Source organism: Thunnus thynnus, chromosome 18 (assembly GCF_963924715.1).
Source record: "Thunnus thynnus chromosome 18, fThuThy2.1, whole genome shotgun sequence".
Lineage (NCBI taxonomy): Eukaryota > Metazoa > Chordata > Actinopteri > Scombriformes > Scombridae > Thunnus > Thunnus thynnus.
Window position 1 is genome coordinate 26,679,384 of NC_089534.1, and position 20,501 is coordinate 26,699,884.

The 20,501-nt window shown below is 43.0% G+C and overlaps 1 protein-coding gene across 4 annotated transcripts in view; it reads right to left on the minus strand.

Annotated features, from left to right (window-relative positions):
- Positions 1 to 20,121, minus strand: part of fynb (FYN proto-oncogene, Src family tyrosine kinase b) — a 77,126-nt gene extending 57,005 nt beyond the window's left edge. For 2 of the 4 annotated variants that reach the window (XM_067573179.1, XM_067573175.1), the window contains exons 1-2: positions 19,950 to 20,120; positions 4,386 to 4,455 (exon numbers count right to left, since the gene is read on the minus strand). The gene's annotated coding sequence lies outside the window, so the exon portion shown is untranslated. Of the gene's footprint in view, positions 1 to 4,385; positions 4,456 to 19,949 lie in introns of all 4 variants that reach the window. The other 2 variants (XM_067573180.1, XM_067573176.1) reach the window with 2 other exon arrangements.
- Between the last annotated feature and the right edge of the window lie 380 nt (positions 20,122 to 20,501).

Sequence of the window (20,501 nt, forward strand, 5' to 3'; positions counted from 1 at the left end):
AACATCAAAAGGTCTTTCTGTAGAGGACAGTGTAGATTCAAACAGCGCCGAGGTGGTGGTCAATCATCTCTCTGCCTCCTCTAGATACTCCAGCTTGTGTGCTTTGTTTAGAGGAAACATTAACGGATGGAAAAATATTCCATCCAAAACTCAAACACTGAGTATCAAAAAAAACAAAAAAAAAAAAAACACATAATTCTCCCTCTGCGAGCAGGACTCAACTACTATGGAAAGATCCACTCTAAAAAAAAAAAAGCTCCTGGCAAGCAAACCTGCATTTTTGGATTCATTTCGCTCTCTGGGTGTATGTTTTTACTATGTGATATTTCCAGCACATTGTTCTACAGTCATATGGGAGACAAACATACACATTTGACAGTAACTCAAACAGACCAGAATACAACGCAACCGCAAAAAATGTTGCATTCTGAGCAAAGAGCATGCTTATTATCCCTGTGTTCAACCAACAGGTCCTGTTGTACGATGGGGGTTTTTCCAACTGCATTTTGGGAAATGACTAACTGAAGGAAATCACTGTTGACATGTGGATGGCTGACAAATTAAATGAAAAATCCATATAAGATAAACAGATGCTTTTATACGTTCAAGGGGCTCACTGACTGGTTTAGAGCTGCATTATTGAATCATCTGTTGATTATCAATAATGATACTATCTCTAAAATGTCAGAAAATAGTGTCAAATGTGCACCACAGTTTCCCAGAGTTCAATCAAATTGCTTGTTTTGATTCACTAACTGACACCAAAGACACCAGCAAATATTCCTCTTCTGTTGAAACTGACTAATCAGCTGATTGTTTTGGCTCTAAAGTGGTTTAATGAGAAGAATCCCACAGATCTGGAGAATCTATGTAAAGATGGTTAACAAGCAAAAACCAACATGAAGTGATGCAGGTTAAAGGAAGGACACACAGTACCGGGAGGACTTCTACATTATCAATAAATCAGCTGAAGGTGGAGCTTTCCTCTTTGATAATAATGATATTTACATTCACATCAGCACACAGTATGTGTGTCTGCACATGATCATGTATAAATATGGTTTCTGCAGCCCGGAGCGGGCGCTGTGAGCAGGGACTATGCAGTGTTGACTGAGGATCCCAGGATCCAGCACAGCCACAGCGGCGCTTTGATGTTTTCCAGAGCTGACGTCTCTCAGCGGGGGCCGAGCGCCGCCGCGGCTCGTTCGCTGACGTCTCCCCTTTCTCGACGGAGTAGCGATGGTGAGGATGAGAGGACGGTGCTCTGACGTGAGCTGATCTGATGGTCGAGACGGAGCGCTCCTTCTAGAGAGCAGAATAGTTAAAGGCCATCAAATGGCCAGAGTGAGACGAGGAGGGGGTGGGGGGGCGGGGACGTTGTGTGCTCAGAACCTGCTGGTGACGGCTGCTGATGTGTCACGCTGAGCGCGGTACATCCTGTGTGAGCTGTGGCGGGTACACTTTGCTTTTTGCAGCCCAGATCCTGAACAGATCACTTAATTAGGCGGAGGAAGGAGAGTATGCGGATGAAAAAAAAAAAAAAAATGCCACCAGATGTGTCAACGTAACGGAGTGAAGCTTAACTAGGTTCATTAGCGGCAACACTTCTACCCACTGACTGTGTCTCCATACCACCGGGCAAACTGGGAACCACAATGAAGCCACAGTTTGAGGGCAACGCTGACATTTCAGTGAATAACTGAGCAGCCCACACTGGCACAGTCATTATTGTGGAGGTAACGAGCAGGGAGGAGGAGGAGGAGGAGGAGGAGGAGGAGGGTGAACGGAGCTGCGAGGAGGCAAAAAGGCAAACACAAGTATGCGCTTGTCTCATGGCTGCGAATGATCCTAGCGATGAATATCAATGTCTAGGATAATGTGAGGATAATTACCACTGTGCTGTTTAGCTCCTCTCTCCACACAATGCAGAGGCTCTAAGAGAGGCAGAGAGAGAGAGAAGTGGAAGCATGAAAACATCATTGGAATCGGTGACTCATTTTCTGTTTCTCACCAGCCTACAATACCACCCACCCAGCAAGAGTGCTGAAGTGCAAACAAACACTTACGCACACACATGTGCTCCGTGTTCCCGCAAACAAAAAGGTGCTGTTGATGTGCTACCGTTGCATCTGCAGAGGCATGTCTTCCATGTCGCTGACACCTCACACACTGAGCAGCTCTTCCGAAATAAGCTGAGTCAAAAACTGTGATTCCGCTCTGAGACGGGCTCTCTTTCTCTCGCTCTGCCTGCTCCGTCGACGTGCGGCAAGACACGCAGAAGCACCTTAGGAGATATAAAAGGAGCTATTAGCGCAGCGATGACTGAGCCTGCATAATGAATACGCTTGCTATGAATGTTGGATACTCAGCTGACTCTGGTTTCCTGGAAGAATCCCTTGTTCAGCTTGTTTCCACCAACCCATTGATGAGGAGTTCTACCAAACAACCCTGCTCTCCATTTATAGTTGTTTGTCAGTTGCTCTGCAGGGGTTTTCACAATGTGTCTCCTTTGTTAGCTGCCTGGGTTCTGATTTTTTGGAAGCTCCCCATCACACTCAAAGACAGGAAGCTCCTGACTGAAAAGCCTCTGACCGGGCCAGACGTCAACATCCAAGTGAAGCTAACAAATGGATGCTGTGTAGAACAGAACGTTCTTGACTGTACTTCACAGAGATCGTCCGGGAAACTAAAAATATGATGAGGCCTGGCTGCCAGTCTTTTGGCAGAAGCAGGTTTTTTTGTTTCAATTTTAGTTTTTTTTCCGAGTACAGATGGGTGACAAATGAAAGGAAGTTTCGACATGGAGTGCGTTCGAAGTTTTTACCACAATATGTGTTCCCAATGTCAAGGAAGAACATCCGCACATGTTTCACTTAGTTGTCATTTGCCATTGATGATGAATGTGGTGGTCAACATGTTGCTCCAAAAATCTCCCTTTGGTGTTGGACTGGGTTGAGATGTGGTGACAGTGAAGGCCATAGCATATGACTCACATCATTTTATCAAACCGTTCAGTGAGCCATCATGGCCTGTATGGAAGCATCTGTGATCATTATGGTCATAAATGACAAAAATGTTGTTTCCTGCATTTCTTTTGTTTGTTTGATCCAAATACCGAGGTATGTACTGAACTCTGTGTACCATTACACGCCTAGTCATGACATGGTGAGACAACGTGACATGTCAATCAGGTGACTAAACTTCAGATCAGAACTTGCTTAAATCAGAAAAGCTTCAGAATTGAATGAAGAAGCAAAAGTACTTTATCCTCCTATCTGACACTCCATCGTATGTGCATGCTCATCTTTTACTGCATCATTTCTATCTTAAACTCTTACCTATCTACTGTCAGGTCTCCAACAAATAATCCAGGTATGGTGACAAAGTGAACGTCTGTTTCAGCTTCACAAACACTCTGCTCATTTTACAACGTTTGTACAAAATGTCCTTAGAAGCAGGTACATTGTGGACCTTGTGAAAAGCTACAGTAGCAGTCCAGCGGTGACGCTGCAAACTGACTGGAGGAGGCAAAGATCACACTCCTGCTGTCGATAACTAATCTGACATCAGCGCCTTCGTGTTCCACTCGGACCTAGCAGGCACCCGGCACGCTAACGCTATCGGATTAGGAAATAACTGAAACATCTTTCATCTGCTGCAATTTAAGCCCGGAAATATGTTGTCAGCTGCATGGGATGAGGACAGAACATACAGATCGGAGGGGGGGATACAGGACATGGTGACTGAGTGTGAGCTGAGGAGGGGTTGCACAAGTGACTGACCTCACATTAACCCCCGCAGCGATTTACGGGCCGACCTTACCGCTGCACTGCGGATTAAAGATGGCAGCAGCAGAGAACAGACAGTTAGGTCAGGTCATATACTGAATGATGATAGAAAAGGAAACACAACACTTTAGCTTTTAGCTGCTTGCATCTGCTGCCCTGTGGGTCAGCCTGGAACAACAATGTACCGCTCCACTGATAGAAAGGTGCACAAGGTTCAATTTGCTATAGTTTCCTTTTATGAGGGTTTGCACACATGCTGCACAGTACAGAACACACAGTGCACGCTGACGCACCACAGTTATGTGTTTGTGCTAGAATCTCAGCTTGTGGTGGCCAGCTGGTGGGTCTAAGTGTGTGGTTTAATGTATGTGTGTGTACTTATGACCCACATGCACTCACTCAGAGACAAGTAAAATCCCCCAGAATGAACATGTTTCACCATCCATCCATCCGTCTGTCAGCACCTACATGTGTTTATTCTCATCCGGTGTTCACATGTGAGTAAACACGTCTGAAATCATCTACAAGTGTGTTTGTGTGAGGTTAACATGTTGTGTGAGAGTGTATACGGGTCGGTTGGAGTGTGAGCGGTCATACCTCTGGTTTTTCAGCGTATTAGGATCTTTATTTCCTCCACATTGCTTTGTGCGCCGCCAAAACAGAGGCCCTGCAGGGACACAGAGATGCTCAATTATTCATCGTCCCATTCAATAAAACATGAATATCAACTGCATGTGCCAGCCGCCGTCATTCACGCTTCTTTGCGAAAAATGGGTCTTGCAAAATTTCCCCCCCCCCCCCCAGAATGCTTTGGGATGACGCCGAGGGCCTGTCAGCTTAGAACAGCTTTTTTAACCTATCGTCATGGTGATAAAACATGAAAGAAAACATAGAGAAAGAAGAGGTCAGTAAGCATAGATGTGTCCAGCAGGGATAACCTACATGGATGACATACATCCAAAAAAAAAAATCTCACCTGATGGACACAGACACGCCACCGTAGTGACACGTTATACTTCAACTAGTAAACAACAGGTTGCTGCAAAGTGCACAGGAGCTGCCAGCTTTCATCAAAAGCCTGTGTGACGGCCCCGTTTCACTGATCTGTAGTGTTTCTCTTCTTCTACGGCAGGCAGGTGGATTTTTTAGAAATCCATTCACTCACTTTCCACAGATGTGAATGAGATGCTATTAAATGTAGAGCATCAGAAACAGGCTTCTCAATGCCATCTGGCAGTGCACAGAAGTATGTTATTAAATGGAGGCAGCATCAGTGGTCAGAGGAGTATTCACATCTTTTACTTAAAACAGAAGCACCGATACCACGATGTGAAACATCGCTTTCAAGTAAAAACGTCTCTGTGACTGATAACATATGACATTATCATTGTTCATACTGATGAATCGATGCATATGCACTGTTTTACTGTTGTAGCTGCTTGATGTGGAGCCAGTTTTGACTTCTTAATACATTGTTACAGAAGGTAGTTCATTCCTGTGGTTCTCAACCTAGAGGTCTAGGCCCCTACAAAGGGCCAAAAGACAAATCTAAGAGGTCGTGAGATGATTAATGTGGTAGGAAAGAAGAACAAATCTGTATTCATCTTTGATTTCTGTTGTGAAATATTGGATGATTTGATCTCTTTAGGCATCAAATACTTATTTGGATGAAACAATGTGAGAAGTTTAAAAGGAGAAAAGTGTCTTAGTGGAGTAAAAAGTACAATATTTCTCTCTAAAATGTAGTGGAATACAAGTATAAAGTAGCAGAAATATCATAGTACTTCAAAGTTGTACTCTAGCACAACACTTGAGTAAACGTGTTTCCACCTCTGAGGTAGTATGAAGAAAAGACTTCACTATATTGAATTTTGGCAAAACAAACCCTGCTGAATAGTTCTACAACAAGTGACACCATTCTGCTTCAACAGCTCCAAACAGCCTTCAGTCACCGCTACAGTAAAATAAGCGCTTTGTAAATCCCGGAGCTGTGAGGGAACAAAAGTGCAGAATTAAACCATAAAGGACATTTTTTTTTTGACGTGCTACATGGCAACTTTTATTTACAAAGATAAATCTCCACCGGGCGTGGATAAACTTTACAGTCCTGCCAGCTCTTTGACTGACAGCGGAATTACACAGTGGACTCATTGTGTGGCAGGAGGGCCGGGGTTAACTGCGTGGCACGCCTCCTGACTGCCCTTTATTTACAAAAGACGCGCTGTCACCGCTGCCAAATATGTTAGAGCCCATTAGCTGCTGATTTGACTTTAAAGCTCAGTCCTGCTAATCTAATTTAATCTGTCTCTGTGGTCTCTCGCTGATTGCTGGAGCGCGGCGGTGATGACGCTGCACAGTGCATGTGGGCTTCGGCTGTGTGATGCAACTGTTTGCTCTGCAGCAGCAGCAGCAGCAGACGCCCACGTGGAAACTGCTGCTGCTGCTGCTGCTGGTTTGTCTACATGGGGTCTATTACATGATCATTTCCTGTTAATGGTTGAATTAGGCTTCAATAGGCTTAATAGTTCATTTGATCAAAGTGAGTTGACTGTATCAGCACAGGATCGATACATACACATAAAAACATCCTGAAAAATATATACATTAAGTCGTATTCAGCGTTTTATTGGGCCGTGCGGAGTGAACGATAAAAACCATCTCTGGACCGTCACTGCAAGATATTGTCAATATCACAATGCACACAAATACCACCTACTATTTTTAAAAACCCAACTTTCTAATTTAAAGTCCCGCAGCCTGACAGCTGAATGGCAAAGATGTTGCTGTAGATAGCGAGGTGGTAGACCGTATGCGCTACCAGAAGCGAAGGAAACCGCTGAGGCTTTAATACTGGTGAAGTAGGAGGAGACAGAGAGGAAATGACTGAGAATAAAAGCTCGAGAAAGAAAGAAAAAGCAGAGATAATGAGGACAGGAGGATGAAAAAGAGAGAGGTGAGAAAGTCCCTTTACAAGTGACTGCTGCTATAGCAGGATGTGAGCACGGCTAACCCCCCCACCCCACCCCTCAAAAAAAAAAAAGAACAGTAGTATTCAGATGTTCAGGCAGAAACAAAATAAGCTTTCTCAGTTGCAGGTTACAGTGGCTCTATTTTGGGGATGTGTGCAAAAGAATTGTCAGGGATGTCCCAAAATACTGGCGCTGCCCTCAGTGTGTGAGTCAAACATGTGATTTAAGTCTTCTTTACCAGCAGAAAATTGCCATTTGGCTGCCCCGCATGTCTGTGTCCGCTCTCCTTCCTTCCCTCCCCTCTCCTCTCCTCCGTCGCTCTCTCCCCGTCGGCCGACGCAGTCATGGCGACGGGCTCCCAGCAGGCTTTGCTGTGAGTGTGTGGAGCTGGCCCCCGGAGGGAGAGCTGACTCTCTCTTTTCATCAGCAGCCCCCTCCAATAAAACATAATGGCAGTGTGGGGCTGCGGGGGAAAGTCATTCAGCCACACAGAGCCGTCACATGACCCGCTGAGGCACAACGGGTTCAGTCATTCTCCTGCTGCCGCTTGGCTACTGGGACAGATGAGTGGGCTAGCTGGACTGGCCGGACACACAGCGGGATCCATACAGAGAGGAGAGAGCTGAGCTGCCATTGGGGGGACAGTGGGCAGGAAGGCTGGCACAGCATGTGCTTTACTGTACAGCCAGGGTTCAAACTAGGAAAAAAATCAGGCTTTGTGCTGATTTTCTATTCCATCCATCTATCAGAGGTCCTGTCAGTGCCAGCCCCCTTCTGTCATACCATGTGTCTACTCTAGCACACATACAATATGTGCTGTTATCCTTTCAATGCTTTCTTATCTCCTTGTTTCCTTTCTGACCCAAACACACCAGCTATCTCCATACAATAGGACACAGGTTTTCAAACTGTAAGGTACGCCTCCCCGCCAGGGTGCAAGTGAAGGGGTGGGGGGGGGGGGGGGGGCGTGGAATAAGAGATGGGAGGCCTGAGTCGCAATTTGCATCAAAACTCGTCATCCGTCTTTGAGTCCTAGCTGTCAAATCTGAACACACAGATATAATATACATGTTAAGATTCAGTTTAACATACACTTCCTGAGGATAACATCTCTGATGTGCGTCATGAATACATATCCATATAGAGCTGCAACAATTAGTTCATTCATTGATTAGTGGCCAACTATTAAATGAATCTGCAACTATTTTGATAATCAATTAATTGTTTTGAGTAATTTTTTAAGAAAATAATTCTCTGATTCCAGCTTCTCAAATATGAATATTTTCTGGATTCTTTAGTATTCTGTAATAGTAAACTGAATATTGTTGTGAACTGTTGTGGACAAAAGAATACACTTGAAGACGTCACCTTGGACTCTGGGAAACAGTGTGGGTTTTTTTATATTAATCAATTAAATAATCGACAGGTTACTTGATAATGAAAGTAATTGTTAGCTGCAGCTCTACATCCATTCATCTGTTTAGAAATGCTCATCATAGCTCCAGACACAACTTTTTTAGTTTTCTTCAGTATGAGAGTGATCCAGTGATAGTTGTCTGTACATCCATGGATACATGTCAAACAGGAACTGATAAAAGCTCATTTGGCATTTGCCAATTTGCCAAATTGTAAACAAATATAGGCTAAAACAACAGGGGTCAACTTGTAGGCAACAACGTAACTCAAGCAGGAGCCTACAGTGTCAGACATTGAAAACATTGTTTTTTGATTATGGGTTACAACCTGAAGTAGATCACAACATAAACAGTATATAATCATTCCAGTTTTTTAAAAGCTCTGACAGTAGCTCTCCCTCACAACTGGTACCTGCTTATATGTTTATATTGTTTGTCATTGTGACATTTATCCATGTTGAATTCTAATGTGGTGTCCTCAAAGAAAGTTTATGAAGCACTGCTGTACTAAATTAAAGAAGAAATTTTACATTTTTATTGAAGAAAATGCTATTATTAATCATTACCACCCATGCATGAACACATAAAACATAAGATGCTGCTAGCTTCAGTGGAACTTTAAAGCTATAAAGAGGTGATACAACATGATATATTAGCAGCATATTGAGCTATATGTGGAAAAGCTATGAGTGTCTGGAACATAATGGACTTCTGAAACAATGACAGAGGTGAGATATGCTGCAGGAGCTGTTTGAAGATTTTCTATTGTTGTTCTGATGCATTGTTGTCATGACTCTGGGTTGCCATTGGAATCCATTGTATGTAAATGTTGTGTCCGGACTGACTACAGCTGCCGCCCTCTATAAAAGAGCCGGCTACAAACTGTACAGAATATTAAACAAAAATGCTAAACCTTCTCCGGTTACAGCATCTTCAGCGTGACAATAGCTGCTTTTCTCTGATTTACATCATTGTAAGTATGTGTCTTTGAGTTTTGGACTGTTTTCAGACAGAACAAGATATTTGGAGACATCATCTTGAGCTCTAGGATCTGGCATTTTTCTCAGTTTTTATCCATTTCATTTATCCACTTCCCTCCTCTCTTTGCTTCCTTTAAGTTACTTCCTGGTAGAAACAAACTAGAAGAAAATAACGTAGACGGGCGATGTTTAACTGAATGACAGAACATGATCAAATGTCCACTCACAGTCTATGTAACCTCTCCCTCAGTGAACAGGTCACTATCTCAGTGACAGGGACATGCTCCCTCACTGGCTTCCCACCCGTCAACACAGTCAGTCGTATTCATCGTGGGCCCGGGCCCCGTCAGAGGCACCTCTGCTGGGAAACAATCCGAGTCTCTGTGGTGGTGGGCGACCGCTTTCCCCTCCGCGCCGCTCAGACGTGCCATGCCTTGTAGAGTTTAACATAAAACTCGCCGTCAGCCACCCACTTCTGGTTCATTTCAGGGCTAGTCTCTAAAGGGTAAGTAGGGCACTTTGCCATTTCAATAATAGCTGCATTTGCAAAGCTTACAGCTGCAGGCTACAGCCTTTACATGGATTTAGAGCAACCTTGCAGACTGTGTGGTAGTTCAGTAGCGATAATATATTCAGCTGCCTGTGGTTTTCACCAACATTGTCGTGGAGTTCATGGTAAAGATATGACATGCTAGAACGCTAATTAAATCCACAATGTTTCATCCCTGTTCCCGTGAGCCCTGACGGATGAGATTTGATTGACAGGTCAGGCCTGCCGGTGGGCTGCCAGCCCTCACTGAGAGGCTGACTGACACACAGTGCTGAGGAGGGGATTAAAACGGACAATTATCCTCACAGCACATTATGCCTCCTGGACTCTATCTGCAGCTACGCTACATGAGCGAGGGATTTACCAGGTGATTAAAGCATTATTAAGAGAGCAAAAATGAGGGTGTTTTCACATCAAGAGTGAACACTTCAGAAGCTGAATAGCTTTTTGTGTGTTCATAGGAAGACAGAATTAACAACTGATATTATTCCCATAGAGGCCACTGTGAATTAACCTGACGTGCCAGATGGTTTGCTACACAGAACCATCGGAGAATTCGTCCTTGGACGTTGTTTGGAAAAAGGGCAGGCACTTTCAAATAAATACTTTTTGAAAGTGCGGGTGATTGGATGAACCATCTGTCTATCATCGTCCTACCTTGTGAGGCAGCTGGATTCACAAGATCACGTGAGAATCCACCTAGGACACTGATTGGTCCAAACCACAGTTAGTTCGGATCAAAAGTGCAGAACCTGAAGCCTGACAAGATGGATGTGTGTGTGATGTTGTGATCTTGTGAAGGTTCACTGTGAGCAGTGAGTGAGGAATGAATGAATGAATGAATGGCAGTAGGAGTCACTTGTATCACATGTAAATGATATTGTGGTATCAATATGTATCATCATATAGTACAGTTATTGGAAAATCAATCCAGATCATTCATGACAAAGCAAGATACTTAATTAAATTTGTGCAAAAGATCATTTTCAACTAAAAAAAAATAAAAATAAAAAATCAGTATTGCCATAAAGAAGTCCTGCTCATTGCTTTGCAACAATGCCTACAATGGCCTGATATATCCAGAGATATCTATCTATCTACAATATTTACATCATAGATGTACTTTAAATTCATTACAGATATCAGATGTCAGATTACAGATGTCTATAGTTTAGTTTAGACTAATATGAGTCAAATTAAGTGGGTCTCTTCAAAATTTAAAGTCTTTTTAGTACAAAATGTGCTCTTTGTGCTTCCATGGACAGTGTTTTCTTGCTGAGCCACAGCTGAGGGATACATCCTAGTAGATGTATGTAGGTATGTTGTTGGGATACAACACTGGCAATAAACCCAGATGTGACTATCAGATTGAATATACCTAATTGATTTCTAACTCAGACTGCTGAAGGCACATATTAGCTTCAGTTGAACTTTGGAATGCATGGATTTTGTCTGTTATCTGTTATCTTAAGAGTCACTTCACAACCAGTGTGGAGAGGAGGAAGGATTACAGTGACCAATAGTGTAACTCTGTCCAACTACATATGGCATGTGAGTGTTGCATAAAGACTGACTTGAAAAAAAATTGGAATCTTTTGAAGGGATAGATCCTGAAGTGTAATGCTTTGGCAAAATCTCTGGCGGTGGACAAATGTATATCATCATGGTTGATGAGGTCATATCAGTCAGCTCTGGCAGGTATAATGTTACTGTTACAACTCTTAGGAACAACTGCAACGGTTGCTTGAATCCAGCCCTGAACTGAGCTAACCTGTTAGCTAGCACAGCAGCTAGCTACCCAGGCTTTTAGAACTGCAGTCTGCTCTTAGCTCAACATTGCTGATGTCACCGTTTCTTTGAGAGGATGTAAATGCCATGTTCATGTCACATGGGATGAACAGTAGAGATAGGAAAGAATCCAATGTTTACCACTTTGCATTCACATCAGTGGACAACTGAAGACAGTTGTGTGATTGAGTTGAGTCATGTGATGGTTGAAAATACTGTAGATTGACAATATGAGGCTCATTCAGCATCAAGTTGGATATATGAGACCTTTCAGAAAAATGAGTTTCTGACTCATAATCATGACTTGAAATGGATAATTCTAACAACTCAGATATGACAGCCATACATAATATTCATAACATCAACTGCAGATTTCAGTGATGTTCATTGTTTTGGGTTTCCTGCTGTCATTTCACCTACGCATCCTGTATGAAAACAAGGATTTTAAAATCTTCCACGTGAGGAAGTGAAACTGACGAAGTGCGTGCGAGTGATGTTGGAGAATAAAAACTGACTGTATTTTGAAAGAGAAGTTTGTGAACAGTATCTACAGTTGGAGAGTTTTTTGGAGCCTTCAGTGTTACTGCAGCTTTAGGCAACTCTGCTTTAGATTCATTATTCAGCTTTCAACCACGGTGGAGACCACTTAGGACAACATCACAAAAGGTTTTCTACATTTTTGTCACTTTAAAATGAAAACCTATCTCTTAAAAACATATTTAGATCCACTTGTTTCTAATACATTAAACGTTTAACAGTGAAATCTGTGAAATGACATGAATTCCATCAAACCCTGATCACAATGACATCTCTGGCTTTAGACACTATTTACCATGCGACAGAGCATCCTGAAGATAAAACCTTGTGACGGTTTTATCTCTTGGTGATGTCACAGCCTTTTTAAAACGGGGTCCTGTGAAGGTCTCGTGCGCCGACGTGACGCCACGGTCGGGATGAGCGATCATCTCCTTTGTCAGCATCTCACAGCTGCATCAGCAATGCAGAGAAATGACGCTGCATAGCCCGAACGGAGAGAGAGAGAGCGGTGCGTGAGGCAGAGGGCAGACAGGCAGAGCAGAGTTCAGGAGACAGTAGTGTACTGCGGTGGGGAACCTGGCCGTAACACAAGCTCCTGGCGAGGAAGTCTGACACACTCGCTCGTCTCTACTCTTGAAGCACGATCAGAACCGGCATACTGTATGTCCACATTGATATTCATAGAAAACATAAAAGCTTCTTAGCAATGCAGATTTCCTAACAGCGTCGTCCACGTGTGGCACAGTGAGGCTTTGTGGAGACAGAATATAGCCTTTGTCACTCACGCGTGACATACGACACAGCTGGGAAATTCACAGCGAGTTAATTATGTATGACAAAAATCTCCAGGTCATTAACATATGTACAGAAAGCACTGTTGTTTTCCCCTCCCAATACAAGCACTCAGTCTTCCTGCCACCCTGGTAAACATATCATTAATAATAAAGAGTAGTAAGATGTATTGTCCGCCTCGTCTGTCTGTCTGTTGGAGCGGAGTGAACTACACCCGCATGATTCCTCAACGTGTCAGGCGGACAGAGAGCCTTCAGACGCTCACATGTTCACTGTGCTTTTAAAGATACACACCAACCTGATGTCAAATATCATATATACACACATACATATCAAATATAATTCATCTGTGATTGATTCTGACTTTTATTTTAAGCATCTCTTTTCTATCTAGCCTGCTCTCTTTGTGTCTGCTCATTCAAAAAGAAAAAAAAAAATCAGTCCATTGAAGAAGGTTTTCACTGTCAGTAAATCTATGTGAAAATCTACAAGTTGCGGCCGTGTAGCTGCTGTTCTGTTGAGGGTTTACTGTAAGCGGAAAACTTTGATGTCAAATGAGTGCATGAGTGCAGATTTTTGCAGAGCTGCTCAAGAACCGCACGCTGACTTAAAGACAACAAATGTTGTTACTTGTTGAATCAGTTGTTGACACTCAACAATCCATCACACGATCAGTAACAAGTGTGCAAATACAAAAAGACAAAACAAACATACAATCGTCTTGTATTTTTGGAGTGAAAGCATGTTGTTCAGCCCTTTCTCTAAAGATCATGAACACAAACCAGACAGTTTTATAGCTCTACAGATCCCTACATGGACACTTCCACATATACCATGATCCCACAGAGACCTGATGATCAGTCAATAACTTCAAACAAGGACATCCTTCAAATTTAACTCATCTAGGTGTTTCATCATCCATGCAGTTTCTAAAACAACAGGCTTAAAGCAACCACAGGTCAGAAACAACCCTCAACCCACTAGAACTAGTATTTCATATACCACAGTGTCACAGTGACATTACTATCACACTGAACAAACAACAAGTCTGAAAACATTTGTAACATATAATATATATAAGAAACACATGAACGACAACCACTATTTAAAGCTTTATGTTTCTGATGTTTCAGACTTTCTGCTATCAAACTCAGCTCACTGCAGATGAAATATGTCAGCATGAGATACAGTACAGCAAACCACCCAACATCTGCCACATCTGTGTTTTGCATTCACTACAAACCGTTTGTACTTTACATCGCTGCCAACCGTACAAACCGTTTTTCCAATGTGTTTTTCATGAGGTCATTTGTGTACAGTATGAAAATAAACCGGCAGAGACTTCAACCCTGACATGTCAGTATTGATTAATCTGCCCATTATTATTTTTATTAATCCATGCTCTATAAATTGCCAGTAAACTGTGAATATGTCTGTCACAGTTCCACTGAGCCCAGAGTGAATCTTCAAATCACTAGTTTAGTCAAACCAACACCAGCAAACCTGCAAATATTCATATCTGGGACTTTTTTGCCATTTTTGCAAGTGAGCAGCTGCAAGACTCACACACATTTCTTAACACTACAACATACTTTGTTAGCAGTTGTATATAAAGTGTGTAAAAATCTTCTAAAACAAGCCACTGCATGATTCAAGCAAGTCTTAATTCCAACAGGACAAATAGAAAACACAGTCAGTTAGAGTATGACTCTGCTCTCTCTGCTGCTCCCAGCTGTTTGTCCAACCACCACATGATGCCATGGATCTCTGGCTAGCTGCTCACACACCCGCATATGGCTGCACTAACCTGTTATAGGAACCTACTATTGCCATTCCACCGCTTCACTGGCAGTATAAACTTTCAGGCTGGGTGGTGGTTGGCAGAATTAAAAGATTTCTGCTCGATTTATTCGGCGGTACGGTTTTATATATATATATAGACGACTCACTCCAGTGCACTATTGAACTCCTGAATAAAGGCTAAACGGACTCGAGAGCCAAATGGAATCGGAGAGATTTAAAAAAAAAAAAACAAAAAAAAAAAAGGAGGGAGATTAAAATGGAAAATGTAGAGCAGCAGGATATGAGAGAAAGCCATGCTCGCTGGTGCTCTTACGCCTGGCCTGCACTCCAGATGTAAATGAGCGACTCTGATTCTTTTCAGGAGGAAATGAAGCCACACTCGCTCCACGGCCAGAGACTGACTTTGCAGATTCGAGAGAAAGCGCACATGAGCACAAAAAGACGAGCTGTGGCAGGTGGAAGTGGCGGAGGCTGATAAGGGGGAGAAGAGGGGAGGAGAGGGGAGGAGGGGGGGGGTTGTGCGTGATGCGATCTGCGTGATAGGATCTGTGTACCTCCGGCTCCTTGAAGCAAGACAAACAACTCCTGCTAATTGAAATCCTTTGAAGAAACACCCCCCCCCCCTTCAGACGGACATCTCCACGGGGCCCCGTTCTGACAAGCTTTCATGCAAGTGTATCGCTTTCACGCATCATTTCCTCCCCCCCGATATCGCTGGAACAATGACCCAGCGGCACGTGCCTGCCTCGTAAACATTCCAATGTGTGTGTGCATGTTGTTTTTTTTAAATTGTCCACATTAATGAATCTGATGGATTGTGTGAATTGTTTTAAAAGAAAGGCAACAGTGAAAGCTCTGGCTTTTTTTAATTAGCAGGGTGAAAAGAAAAAGCAGCAGCTGGAGGGGATCGCAGGCCATCATATGATCTGTAGCTCTGCTCTCACATGTCAGCGGACGTCCCCGCCGGCTATGTCATAGCCTGCATTCATCTGTGGTTCAACATTTACTTTTCTGTAACAATAACTTCATTTGAGCCCGCAAGTACGTCACGACTCAGCCACCGACTGACTGCAGAAGAAGAAGAAGAAGAAGAAAAAAAAATGGGGGGGGGGGAGAGAGAAAAAGAGACACATTTTATCCCACTCCGCTGGAAGCCTGACACAAAGGACGGCGTTGTTGTGGTGTCTTTCTGACCTCTGACGCTCTGGTGTGACGCTGAGTGCGGAGGAGACGCCGACTCTCAGTCCTGAATGCTGCATGAGCCCACTGCAGGCTCCCTGTGATGACATCCAGGCCTGGACTGGACTCTTCCCTTAACTTTTACTAATGGGACACTGTGGGGGGGGCACATTTAACCTTTCCAGTGTTCTGATGGCAACAGCATATACAGAACATCCTTTTACCATCAACTGTATATAAATGTCCATGAAGAGTACAACAACTTATTACATATCATTTTTATCCCAGAATTCCTTGAACTGCACTCTGTATAGTTTTCAGTAATAACATAACTTGTACTGTATGTTGTTGTTTATGTTTATATCTATGTTCATACCTCTTGCCTCTATATAATAACAAAAAAGTTAATTTTTGACTATCAAAGTAGTCATTTGACAATAAAAGCCTCTTAACTCCTCTGAAGGATCCACTTATCAGCTTTTACCTGAGCTTTCAACCGCATTGCGTCAGCAGCAGTTGTCATGGAGATAACTCATTTGTTATTAAGTGATTAAGCGATGAACTCTAGTCCATCCACCTATTATAATATGACTGAAAGTTCCAGCTCCGTGACAACTGAGAAAACAACAAACAACCCAAACAAAGAAAACAAAAAAAAACAGTAAACTGTTTGTTGTTAATGTTTGTGTCTTGCTGTACATCAGCTCACAGTGAAAACAACCTACTGACTGCTAACAGGAGTCAACATATGTGGTCAATTCATTTCATTCTGAAACATCAACTGTGCATCAACACAGTCCTGATTAATGCTTTAACAATCAGCTGATTATATGACTGTGACTATCATCTTCATTATTGATTCATCTACTAGTTTATCAACTTTTTATCACAGTAGAAAATTTTTCCAGAATTGAGGGAAGAGCTCTTAAATAACAGGGATTAGAGCTTACATAAAGATGCACTGATAAGGATTTGGAGCTCCTGCCGACGTTCTGCACATCTAAAACTGTTCAAAATGGCTGCAGTGTGACTTACAGTGACCCGATAACACCAAACCACATACTGTATCACACCTGCACTTCACAGTGGCTGCTGCTGAGCACCGTGGGACCACAGCACAGTGATACAGTACATCATCGACAGCGTACAGCCCAGCAGCTACATAAAAGATGAACGAGGGTCACAAGAACTGAGCAAACTCCAAGACCAGGTGTTGTCCAGGTTGAGTCAAGACGTGGTGTAGAAAGTGGGTCGAAGCCGAGATGAGTTTAGAACTGGTCAGTCAAGGAGAAAACACCTGAACCAAAGCTCCACAATCTGCCAAAATGTGTTACTATGATAAGATATCCAGATAACCAGATCAATACAGTCATGTCCATATCAATGTCATGGTGCAACTGACTGATCTCCAACAGTCTTGTCATTTTAACTCCACTATTAAGTTGAAAACTGAGATTTACTGAAGAGTTACAAAGTATTTATTGCAGGAAACTTGGGTTATCATAATAGAGTTAAAGAGTGAAATATGGCAGACACCTGACCTGTTGATCCGGCAACTAGCAGGCTATGAGATGAATGAACAGTGGTGAATTTAAAGCACATGGCAATTGATCTTTACTGGAAAATTCGAGTGCGAGGCGTTAAATATAATAAAATATGATTCAAAATCTGAAAAAAATCCATATAAAGTCCGTCTGTCCCAGTGATAAAAGCCTTGACAACAGAAAATATACCCTCCATAGTGATCCATCCAATTAAAGACAGTAAAGTATGAGCTCAGTATCTCATTAAAGCTTGAGGAACGTAGAAAACTGTGAGACCAAACTGCACCGAGACCCAAAAGCTCCACACGTGTCACGCTTCCATCCTAACTGTGCACAGTATCAACATCCTAAACTGTTTTATACTGACAGAAAACTCTGCATCCTGTGTGGTAACAGGTTTGTGCTGATGTACCATTAAAGCTCTAATTTACTGACATGATAAGAGCCTGAAGGTGCTTCCTGCTTTATTTCCTCATCCTGAGGCCGAGGCCTGTGTCAAAAGAGCTTCTAGATTTTCATTGTTTCCGTCTTGTGTTTACATGCTGCGTATTAAAATAGAACTTGATTAGTTTCATCAGTAAACTTCAGGCTGTTGGTATTCCTGTGTCTTACTGTCTGAACTATCTTACCTTGCTGTTAGATGAACCTGGTCTCTGCTGTCAGTCAGGCAGTGACGGGCTCAACTGTGATGTTTGATGTTTCACCAACCGGTGTGAGAGGACGTGAAGCTTTTTAAAGCCGTCTGTCTAAAACGGACCTAACCGCCTGAGAGTCATCAGTGATACCGTGCATGCCTCACCCTATTGTGTGGCACTGAGAATAAAAAAAAAAAAAAAAAAAGAGTGGCGCTTAACTCATAACTCATCCTGACAAGAGCAGTTTTTATCTGCAAAAAAAAGCCACGAGTCATTCAGGGACATCTGCAATACACGACTTCACTGCAGAAATGTCAGATTTCACCCGCACATGGAGACAAGGCTTTTTATTTAACAGCTGTATATTTACAATTAATGCCGACTTCCAACACACACTGAACAATTGGGATTTATAAAATTCAGATCTTCAGACCTAGAGAACAGCTCTCAGTGTGTGCGTACATATGAAAAATGAGCGTGCTGGTCCCTGTGCTTGGTTTCCAAGACTACTACCTCTCGACAGAGATTATCCCGGCACCCTGCGGATAGATCCATCCACACAGCCATATGCTTCGCTTCCATATACCTGAATCCAATGGAGCAGCACCTGAGCTCAGCAGGCCGTAACATCACATGGTTGTAAAACAAGCAGCTTTGTCTTCTCAGTGCAGAAATCTCACACTTCTTAGTGGAGTCAGCGAGCTGTCCGCCAGCTGCTGGCGCCGCTGAAAACCTCTGAGGAAGTCGGATCTCTGAAAATAGGGATAATAGCACTTCTACGCCAACAGAAAGCAGCTCTACATCACACTGTATCGCTTCTGGTTTCTGCTGTTCTCCTTTGAGTGCCACCTAAAACAAAGTCATTACAAGTGGTGAGTCTTGTAGTAAAAAGAGGCTGCTTCATTAAGAAACACTTCTTGAAGAAGGGGGGGGGGGGGTGCTGATATAATCAATTACACTAATTTTTGCAAACACAACACGCGGGACAAATGGCTGCAGTTCAAAGCTGGCTGGGTTTTATGCACTGAAGGAACGGATGGAGGGATGCCCGTCATTGTTTTGAAAGGAGACGGCAGTGACGAGAGCAAATAACCCCAATAAGCGAAGGAAAGGAGTGCGCAACAGTTTTAGTCTCTGCACAGTGAACGTAGGCCTGATTTAAATGCAGGATTGTTATGTGAAAACTTGCAAATAGATGGGACTTGTTGAAAGGAATACAAAGTACGGATACAAGAGTTGAACTCCGTGTTATCCTCTAGAAAGCATCTGCTTGGGTAGGCAATATTCAAGTGATGCCAGCACACTCTGCTTACATCACACAGCTTCCTGTGTGGAGGAATGCAAGCTGGTCCTCAAAGTTAACTGAACACTACGGTTTCCCTGCTGCATGCAGAGGAGCCTGAAAGCATCCCAGATAAGAGAGCCACTGTGAAGCATGTGAGGTTGTGTCCTTCATATGACTCCACTAAGCATCAATAGGAGATGCTGCTGCTGCTGCTGCTGATGATGATGATGATGGGGGAGAAGGAAAAGGAGGAGGAGGAGGAGGGGGGAGGCATGGTAAACAACCGAGCAGAGGCTCAAAAACCAATGCGTCAAGATGCTTTAAAGGCTCCTGAGTGTTCATAAACACAACGTATGCCTCCTTTATTTTACCAATGACCGTGGATAACCTCCATGTCTAATTACCTTGCTGTTTCTTCCTTCCACTTCCACAGGCTACATGTACACTAGTGTGTAGCCTATATTTCACTCAATGCACACAGCTTTAAAAGCAGCCGACGCCTCACCCACACAGCCTCTCCATACAGCGGAGGACAGAGAGATGAAGCTAGCTAACAGGCACGTTTACGTACAAGAAACGTCAATAATAATAATAATAACTGGAAAAAAATCAGTGTAATTCATTCGCTTTTACAGATAGAAGTGAGCTGAATGGTGAGTAAAATGGACACACAGTGTCTCTTACCTGTTCAAACGCGTCTAATAATCCGCAGCACTATATTCCATAGCCGTTCTAGTGAAATGATTGAAGTGTAATAAAGACTGCGGTGTGGCGGCCCTGCTGTCGCCCTGCTGCTCGTCCGAGCCGCTGCGTGTGATGCGTGTGATGGCGTTAGCTCTGCAGGGCCACAACATCAACTGCTGATGCTTTCAGGGGCTGTTGGAAATATCAGGATGAGACAGGAGAACAAAAACACACGACAAAAAATGAGATAGGCTACATTCAAGAATTACGTGGGGAGTAAAAACAGGAAAATCCTGTATTATAGCTTAAGTGCCGAATGTGATTATTAAAATGAAGAAGACGCAAAAGTCAAATCAGTAAGTTATTGTATTGGTAGGTGCTTTTAAAAACTACAGCCCAGTGTTATTAGCGTTCACTATTGTTGTGTGACATTATACTTCCATTTGGTGGACAAAAACAAACACCGCTAGTACATATCTGCTTTCCTACTTAGTTGCTTTTTATTTCATTCAGAAAACACTTGGATGTACTTACCACTCAGAATCCGAAGCT